The sequence below is a fragment of the Lepus europaeus genome, chromosome X (genome assembly GCF_033115175.1).
Source record: "Lepus europaeus isolate LE1 chromosome X, mLepTim1.pri, whole genome shotgun sequence".
Lineage (NCBI taxonomy): Eukaryota > Metazoa > Chordata > Mammalia > Lagomorpha > Leporidae > Lepus > Lepus europaeus.
The window spans coordinates 9,688,619-9,698,362 of NC_084850.1; the positions used below are offsets into that span (position 1 = coordinate 9,688,619).

The 9,744-nt window shown below is 37.0% G+C and overlaps 1 pseudogene; it reads left to right on the forward strand.

Moving 5' to 3' along the window:
* Positions 1-5,680: 5,680 nt before the first annotated feature.
* Positions 5,681-6,400, forward strand: LOC133753553 (synaptophysin-like protein 1; annotated as a pseudogene).
* Positions 6,401-9,744: the final 3,344 nt, after the last annotated feature.

A 9,744-nucleotide genomic window follows, 5' to 3' on the forward strand; every position in this document is an offset into this window, starting at 1 on the left:
GCCTACCTGGCAATGGGCTGTGATTGGTTAGGGCATAAACCACCCCTTGACTGGATTGGTTTCCTCAGCTATATAAGCTGTTGTACCAACTGAAATAAACGAGTCTGTGGGCTACTCGCCTCTGGCCTGCTTTCACTCAACTCCAGGGGTCTGTGCGGTGATTCCATGCCTCTGGCCCCCACCACACTCCTCCGCTCAGAACATCTTAGGTCTTGCCTTATGCATCTTTTGGCTGGTTCTGATATTTATCTATTTTGCTATAATAAAACCATAACTATAAGTTCAGTGTTTTCCTGAGTTCTGTGGATTGTTCTAGTAAATTACAGAATCTCCGTGGATAGTGGCAACTGCACATTTTTAGTTAGCAGGCCAGAAATGTGGGTAGCCCCGGGAACACCCAAGCATTTGTCTTATATCTACAGCAAGGGAAGTCTTATGAGTACTGCGCTCTTAACCTATGAAGTCTGGCCTAACTCTGGAGTAAACGACATTAAAAGCCATTGTACAGAGTGACATGGCTGAGAAGAGAATTCTGTTGATTCACAACAGAGTTCTAATATAATCACTAAATAAAGCTTGTTTGGTTTACACAATTGATACTTCAGAGTTCCCAAATTGTTTCCTATCTTGAATTATATTTATGATGCAGAAACATCTGAAAGAACATATAAGTATAGAGTAATATAGTTATATTCATTGCATATAATCACAGACTCATATTTGGAGTGGACTTAGAGATAGCCTGCCTAATCTCATACTTACTACTTGAAACTGCCATGTAATACCCCTGCCAAGCGACTATCCAATCTCTTCTTAACAACACCAAATGCTCTGAAGTTCATAATCTCTTGTGGCACTTCATTCTACTAATGGGAAGTCTCTAATACTAGAAAATTGCATCTTAATGTCAATTCAAATTCTTTGCTATGAAAATTCTGCCACAGGTCCTAGCTGTGTCCTTGTGCACCATAATAAGCAAGTTCAATCCATTAATAGTTCACAAATACAAAACCAGCAAAGATAATGGAACAAAGTCTTCTCTTTGTACAATATTCTCAAGTTTATGTGACATTATTTAATATGTCATTATCAACTGGTTAGCCTCTTCTTAACATGGTCTAGTTTGTACTCTTCCTGGAATGTAATGCCTAGAAGTGAATATCATCATGCCATAATGAAGTGAACGGGTCCCACATGACAATTTTTTTGACAGTCATACCTTAGGGGTTACAAATTTCACTTATACAGTTCTTAAACATTCCAGGTTTTAAAAAGTGCATCGGTTTAAATCATGTCTTTTTCTTCTATTATCCCTTTACCTGCTCTTGTGATTCATATAAACATAAGAGAAATAACAAAGGCTTGAGTTCTGAGAGATGCAGTTTAACATCCTTACTCTTGCCCTTAATAAGCATGTGACTTTGGAAGTAACAGCAGGATTGGGGCTGGCTCTGTGGCTCACTTAGTTAATCTCCCACCTGTGGTGCCAGCATCCCATATGGGCACCAGGTTCTAGTCCCAATTGTTCCTCTTCCGGTCCAACTCTCTGCTGTGGCCTGGGAGGGCAGTGGAGGATGGCCCAGGTGCTTGGGCCCCTGTACCTGCATGGGAGACCAGAAGGAAGCACCTGGCTCCTGGCTTCAGATCGGAATAGCTCTGGTTGTAGCGTCCATTTGAGGGGTGAACCAACAGAAGGAAGACCTTTTTCTCTGTCTCTCTCACTAATTCTATCTGTCAAATAAAAAAAGAAAAAGGAAAAGCAGGATTATGAATTCTTAACTTTACAAGGGTGTTTTGAGGTTGCATTGGAGTAACTAATACTGTGCCCAACCAAAACTAGAATATAATAAGTAATAATTAAAAAGCTCAAGTAAAATAAAACACACATACACACATGTGTGCACACACACGCACGCACACACAAGAAGTACAGAAACAAAGAAGAAAATATAAAAATTGAATGGGTTAATTTATTTGCTGGGTTTGAGTTCCAAAATTTGTCTGGATATATCAGGAAATCAGACCAAGGGGAGACAGAACTATAAACAAAATGAAGAGTTCCATAGCTCCCATTATTTCAATGAGAAAGCACATCGATTTATAATGAAATTTTTAATGAAATTCAACATGACTTTTCCTGATACCATTTTCTAAGATAATCCTACTTGTGAGATTTTTTTTTCAGATGCCAGAAAGTGGCAGAGGGATAATCCCCTTTATACTAAATGTTATCATAAGCAAGACCAGGTAAGTTCTTAATTAATCTTATCCTATGGCAGGTACTAGGTTACATTATTTATGCATTATTATATGTATTAGTCACAAGAGTCTCACAAGTACCTATATTTTACTTAAGAGATTAATGACATTAGAGAGGAAAATAAATTGTCTAAGGTCACACAGCAGAGTAGAATATCATCCTCACTTCAGTTTGTCTAACTCAGCTCCCTCAACTCTTAACTTCTTTGCTCTAATGCCTATGCCATGGTTACTAAATCTACTTAGCTAAAATGTACCTATATATGTCCTATTAAATTACAGGAGTGAAGCACCTTTTCATTGAATTTTATTATTTGTTGCTGATTTCTGGCTCTATAAAATACATGAAAATTGTTTTTCCTCAACTTTTTCCCACATTGATTGTTTTTAGCAGAATCTGAGCCAACTGACCACTCTTCATTCTGTCATCCCCTTTTTCTAACAGTTAACTTCAGAAAAGCTTTAAATTTACAAAACAAAAATTATGAGGAAGTACTACAAGTAATTCCTATTTACTCATCTTCCCATTTTTCCTATTAATATAATTTATTAGTATCTTTGTCATGACTAATGAACCATGTACAGTTTCCCCTATTTTTAATATTCAAACTGTTATCCATCCCACCCCACTCATGTTCTTTTTTTCATTTTTTTGACAGGCAGAGTGGACAGTGAGAGAGAGAGACAGAGAGAAAGGTCTTCCTTTGCCGTTGGTTCACCCTCCAATGGCCGCCGCAGGTAGGCACGCTGCGGCCGGCGCACCACGCTGATCCGATGGCAGGAGCCAGGTGCTTCTCCTGGTCTCCCATGGGGTGCAGGGCCCAAACACTTGGGCCATCCTCCACTGCACTCCCTGGCCACAGCAGAGAGCTGGCCTGGAATAGGGGCTACCGGGACAGAATCCAGCGCCCCAATCGGGACTAGAACCCGGTGTGCCGGCGCCGCAAGGCGGAGGATTAGCCTAGTGAGCCGCGGCGCCAGTCCCCACTCACGTTCTAGTAATCAACATTCTATGTTCAGACTGAGTCCTTTATTAAAAAAAAAAAAAAAAAAACTTTTCTCCCTCATAAATGGCATGACATACACTATTCATCTTCCTGTAATTGGCTTATTTCACTCAATGTGAGGTCCTTCTGTTGCCAGCATTTTTATGCAAATGACTTATACATCTGATGATGGACATCTTTGTTGATTCCATATTTAGGCTATTGTGAGCAGTGCTGTTATAAATATGGTGGAACAGGTATTTCTTTGACATAATGAGTTTATGTCTTCTGGGAATTTATCCACTGGTGAGATTGTTAGATCATATGGCAGTTCCATTTCTAGTCTTTCGAGAAATTTCAATACTATTTTCCACAATGGCTGCATTAACTTCCATTTTCATCAGCAGTATATAAGAGTTCCCCTTTCTCTACATCCTCACCAGCATTTGTTACCGTGCTTTTTGATAATAGCCATTCTGACAAGGATGAGGTGTTGCCTGATTGTGGTTTTGATTTACATTTCTCTGATGGCTAGAGACATTGAGTATTTTTTTTTCATATATTTCTTGGGCATTTGTATTTCCTCTTTTGAGAATTGTCTATTCAAGTCTTTTGCCTATTTCCTAACTGGATTTTGTTGTTGTTGTTGTAGTTTGTTTAGTTTTTTGAGTTGCTGATATATCCTGGATATTAATCTTTTTTCAGTAAGTAGCCTGTACACATTTTTTCCATTTTGATGAATGTTTCTTCACTCTATTGATTATCTCCTTTGATGTTCAGAATCTTATGAGTTTGATATAATCCTGCTTACCTAGTTTTGTGTTTGTTGCCTAAGCTTAATGGTCTTATCCAGGAAGTCATCACCTACACTAATGTCTTGTAGTGTTTCCCTTATATTTTCTAGAACTTGCTAGAGCAATTTTGAAATCTCATTTTTTAAACTTAGGTCTTTGATCTAAATTTGTATTTTGTGATAGGTATGAATTGCATTTCATTATTCTAAATATATATGTCCAGTTTTGCCACACCATTTATTGAAAAGACTATCCTTTCTCCAATGTGTATTCTTTATTGCTAAATCAACATCCTATATTCAAATGTTGATAATTGTCCAAATGCCCATCTAGGTTCTGTTTTATTCTTATGTGGTAGTTTTGGGCACTAATAATTACCTCTAAGTTTATTCTTTTTTGATTTTGTGCACAACCTTCACTTTCCCTCAGGCCTTATTTTTTCCTTTCCAACTGCTAATTTTGTGTTCCATTTGCATAAAGGTCCATCAAATCAGTATGTCCAGAGCAAGTACAAACTTTAGCTCAGCTTTCTACAAGACCTCCTCTTCTTTCTCTGTTCTTTATTTTGCTGACTGGATACTACTGACAATTATTTAATTAAGTCTCACTGGAATATTTGAAAAGCTTGCTCTGTGTATACTGCCTCATTAAAAAGCGTCAAAGCCTCCCAATTAACACGAAAATATTAAAACGTTTTATCCTGGTAGCTAATATTCTAAAAATTTCTTACCAAACCACTTCTCCAATCTTATATTCTATTTATATACTTCACATACTCAATATTCCAGCCCAACTGAGTTAGCAGCTTTTTTCCATTAACTTCCTACATATTACCCTCCCTAACTTTGCTAATACTGGAGAAGCTGAGATTCTTCTTAGATCCAATTCTACATGTCCAAATCTTACTACTGTTGCAGACGCAACTCAAATCCTAAATGCTATTTTATATTTATGCTGACTACACAGCCAAGAGATGTAGGTTAGAGTTGCTTTTGCGGCTGTTGTGGCCCATGGCGACCTCTAGTGGCCAGTAGTTCTCAGATAATCCACTAGTGAATGCAATAATGCCAAACTAAGGAAACAACTGAAATCTGAGGAGAATTTTTCCATTTGTGTAATAAGAAATTCTGTCATGAAAATATAAAATTAACTTATGCAACATACTGATCAGGACCTCGTTTTAAGATCATGGTTTTGCAAAAGATTCAGATAAACTATGAATTTGTTACTGGTATATCAGAGCGATTCAAATCTTTAATGAAATGGACAATGGAATTAAAACAAAAGTTTATGGGTGGCATTGTGGTAAAGCGGGTTAAGCTGCCGCCTGCAGTGCCGGCATGAATGCTTCACTTCCAATCCAGCTCTCTGCTAATGTGCCTAGGAAGGCAGCAGAGGATGGATTAACTGGTTGGGCTCCTGTACCCGCATGTGAGATCCAGAAGAAGCTCTTGGCTCTTGACTTCAGCATGGCCCAGCCCTGGTCATTGCTGCCATTTGGGGCAGCAATGAACTAGTGGATAGAATACCATTTTATCTCTTTATATATCTCTGCCATTCAAATAAATAAATGAATCTTGAAGGTCACTGCCCTCCTCCTCTGCACCACCATCCTGACTTTCTCACTCCTATCCTCAGGGGATGTCCTCCTTCCAGATCAACCTCAACCCGCTCAAGGAGCCACTTGGCTTCATCAAGATCTTCGAGTGGATTGTCTCTATCCTTATTTTTGCCACCTGTGGATGTTTTAAGGGCTGAACAGAGGTTCTAGTGAATTGTCCTCCTCAAATTACTGACAATAAAACTATTACAGCTAGTTTTGGTTATCCTTTCAGGTTGAATCAGGCGTCATTTCAGGCATCTCCAAGTGTAAATGTGTGTAGTGTAAGTTGGGAAAGTCATGTTCTCATAGGAGATTACTCTTCCTCAGCACAGTTCTGTGTTACGTTTGCAGTCTTTGTGTTCTTGTACTGCATTGCTGCCCTTCTGCTGTATGTTGGTTACACGAACCTATATTGAGATAGTTGCAAACTTCCCATGGTTGACTTTGTCATTACTCTTGTTGCCAACTTTTTGTGGTTGGTGAGCACTTCAGCCTGGGCTAAAGCTCTTACGAATATTAAAGTATCCACTTGGCACAATAGTGTTCAGGAACTTCTGCCTTGTGAACAGCAGGACGTGCATTGTTACTTTGGTTCTGTGACTAGCATGGGATCCCTGAACATACCTGCGATCTTTGGCTTTCTGAACATGATACTCTGGGGAGGAAGTGTATAGTTTGTATACAAGGAGACCAGTTTGAACAGTCAATCAAATACTGCCCACTGCCAAGGAAGTGTTCCACCTCTTGCTGCAATATAATTAAAGGGAGAAAGGCACTGTAGGAAATGTGTGCCTCGCTATAACTTGTTGCCAACATCTTGAGAAGCATTATTGGTTTCTAATAAAAGTAATGGCTTTTTCAATAAATTGGTGAGTTTTAAATTTTGCCGCTTTTTACATAAATCCTGTGCCTTTCTTAGAAATATGTAAGATATAAATGTATTCTCACATGTGAATTTTAAAGTTCAGGGGCCTCTTATGAGATGATACACATTTTTAAATGAGCAGTAAGTTGTTTGTTTTCTTAAATGTTTACACCTTAAGCCTTAATGTGTATCTCCATTCATAAAATTATATTATGAAATCATAATAGGAAGAAAGCTATTTGGGAAATACACTACTGTAAGTTTGTACAGATCACATGCTTGAGACCTGTTTTTGTTTAAGAAAGCCAAAAAGATAACAAAGAAAAAAAATTAAAAAGCAAACAAATATTTCACTGGAAACAATTTTGAAATCTTTGCATACCAGAAGTCTTCAACAAGTTTTTGGAAAATTCATATTAATGAAAAATCTATGCTTGTATTTAAAAATTGTTTGCACCAAAATAAATATTTTAATTCCATTTCAACAAACTTTTTGAAGAACTCTCATGTAAAGATTCCATATCAGATTATCAGATGGTAGAATAATTTGAAAACTTGTTTTAGACATTAATAATTCATTCCTAATTGCTTATCTGTATAACCTATGCCATTTATATTTTTTGTTGGTACTCTGCATATTTTGTATCAGATTTAAACAATTATAATTAAATAAATAAGTCTTTACATGCTTTGCTATCTGTCTCACTCTTCTAGTCTCTAGGCTCCATGAAGGATTTGTCTGACCTGTTCACTTAGTGTAATGCCTGGTACATTATAGGAATGCATATCTGTACTGAGTGTATAAATCCTAACCCCTACAAAAGTTTCACTCATGTCTCTGTGTTAGAAAGAAAACTCATGTTTCATTGTTCCTAATTCGATTCTATATTGCTATGTGATTGAGTGCAATTCCTCTCCATTACTGGAATCTCAGTTTTGCCATCTAGGCCAGGGAAAAATCTTCCAGTAATTATAAGTCTCATGGCAAAAGTAAATGTGACTTAGTGTTAAACTTCAAATCTTTTGGTCCCTTGTATTTTATTTTATTTTATTTTATTTTATTTTATTTTATTTGGAGGGCAAAAGAAGGTGATGGAGGGGATGAGGAAAGTAGTGACAATTGGAAAATCTTCCTAAACACTGTTTCCTCTGTTTATATAGACTTCTTACAAAGCTTCAAAGGCTCCCATTTGTTAACATACACAAAAAAATTTAAACTATCCTGCTAATATTCCAAAAATTTTTTCCCAAATCACCTCCTTCATTTTCTTTAGGTTGTACAGTTCAAGTTTTCATAAGTGTTCCTGGCAATTTTGAACATTAGGTGCAAGTTAACTGTCCACAACATGCCCCTCTAACAATGAGAATACTAAATGCAATAGAGTACAACATTGTTGCAATATTAAGTCATTCACTTGAAAACTAACTGTGGTTTGATGTGTACAGAAAATAAGTCAATTTAAACTTACAGTATGGAAGAAGTAAATTCTAATTTGCATTAGCTTATTTTTTTCTTTCATATAAAACATTGAATGATTCCATATTGCATGTAGAAAAATAGTATGCTAGAGTATGGTGTTCTTATCCTAGTATTGAGAAACACTACAATGTATGTATAATAATTTGAATAGTACCTACAATAAGGTGCAGTAATTAGAGTGGGATCACATTGGAACACATAAACATTGTCCCCAGAGTAATAATTAGATGTAGCTACTATATGTTGAGATATGAATCGAGATTTAAAACTTTCAAATTCTTACAGTGAGCCTGAGATAGGTATTATTTATACACTATTCACAGATTAGAAAACAAGATCATGGATGAAAAGTATTATGAATGAGTTCATTGGGAGTGTTGGGGCTAGAATTCATACACACCTGTGTCAGATTCTAGAGCATATTTTCCTTCATTAAAGTATATTACTATAAAATTACATCATTGAGTAACAATTGAGTCCATAGCTGGAATAGAGCCATGTCAGAGTTCACATGCAGAAATTAGCTCTGTAACAACTGTATTTCCAGAAGGAATCTTTTGCTGGATTTTCAGATTGGTGTCATCACGCTTCTTCTTTCTAGTTAGCTAGTGTTAATTTTGCATGCAATTACAAAACATATAGTGGAAGAACATTTGTAAACCCTCATTTCTCCTATAGCCATTTACTGTTATTATACATACTTACATACATATTAACACAGGATACCTAGGTAAACATGTATTATTTAGGGGTTTAGCTTTGTAGCTCTAGGTCCTGTGGAGCTGGGATGCATTTAAGAAGATGACTAAATTGTAGGACACATCCAGTAACCCTATAGGTTTCTATTATTTAGGCACTATCCTAGTATTTTATACAGGGTTATTGCTATTCTAGGTACGCTTTTCATGGAAGCTCAATCCTTCATATCCAAGGTTTAAGTTATCATAACGAATTCATTGAAAGCACGGTTGAATCATTCCTATCTTTAGCGGAACTATGGAAAGTCCCTCAATTATTCTTTTATTTATTATTTTTTAAAATTTGTATGTATAATAAATACAACATTATGGACATAGCAATTCTTCCCACCGTACCCTTGTTCCCACCCATCCTCTCCCCACTTTCTGCTCTCTCTCCTGTCTTATCTAAGAAAGAAAAAGAAAAAGAATTTAAAATATGAACAGAGTGGAAAAAAAAAACTAAGAAAACTGTTCCTCAACAGTCTGTACAAGGGCTGTTCTATGTCGTTGCTTCTTGAAGGTGATTTCACTTTTTTTACTTTTCCTCTTCTTTCCTTCCTTCCTCTTCTTTCCTTTTAGAAACTTGTCTTTTTTTTAAAAAAAAGATTTATTTATTTATTTACTTGAAAGTCAGAGTTACAGAGAGAGAGAAGAAGAGGCAGAGAGAGGTCTTCCATTTGCTGGTTCACTCCCCAGTTGGCCGCAATGGCCAGAACTGTTTAGATACAAAGCCAGGAGCCAGGAGTTTCTTGTGGGTCTCCCATGCGGTGCAGGGGCCCAAGGACTTGGGCCATCTCTACTGCTTTCCCAGGCCATAGCAGAGAGCTAGATTGGAAGTGGAGCATCTGGGACTTGAACTGGTGCCTATATGGGATGCCGGCACTGCAGGCGGTGGGTTTACCTGGTACACCACAGCACAAGCCCTGAAATTTAATTGATTTTAAAGAAAACCCAAGGATGATGTATTTTGTGAGCTTTTAGACATAACTATAACTTATGAAACATAATAATATCCCC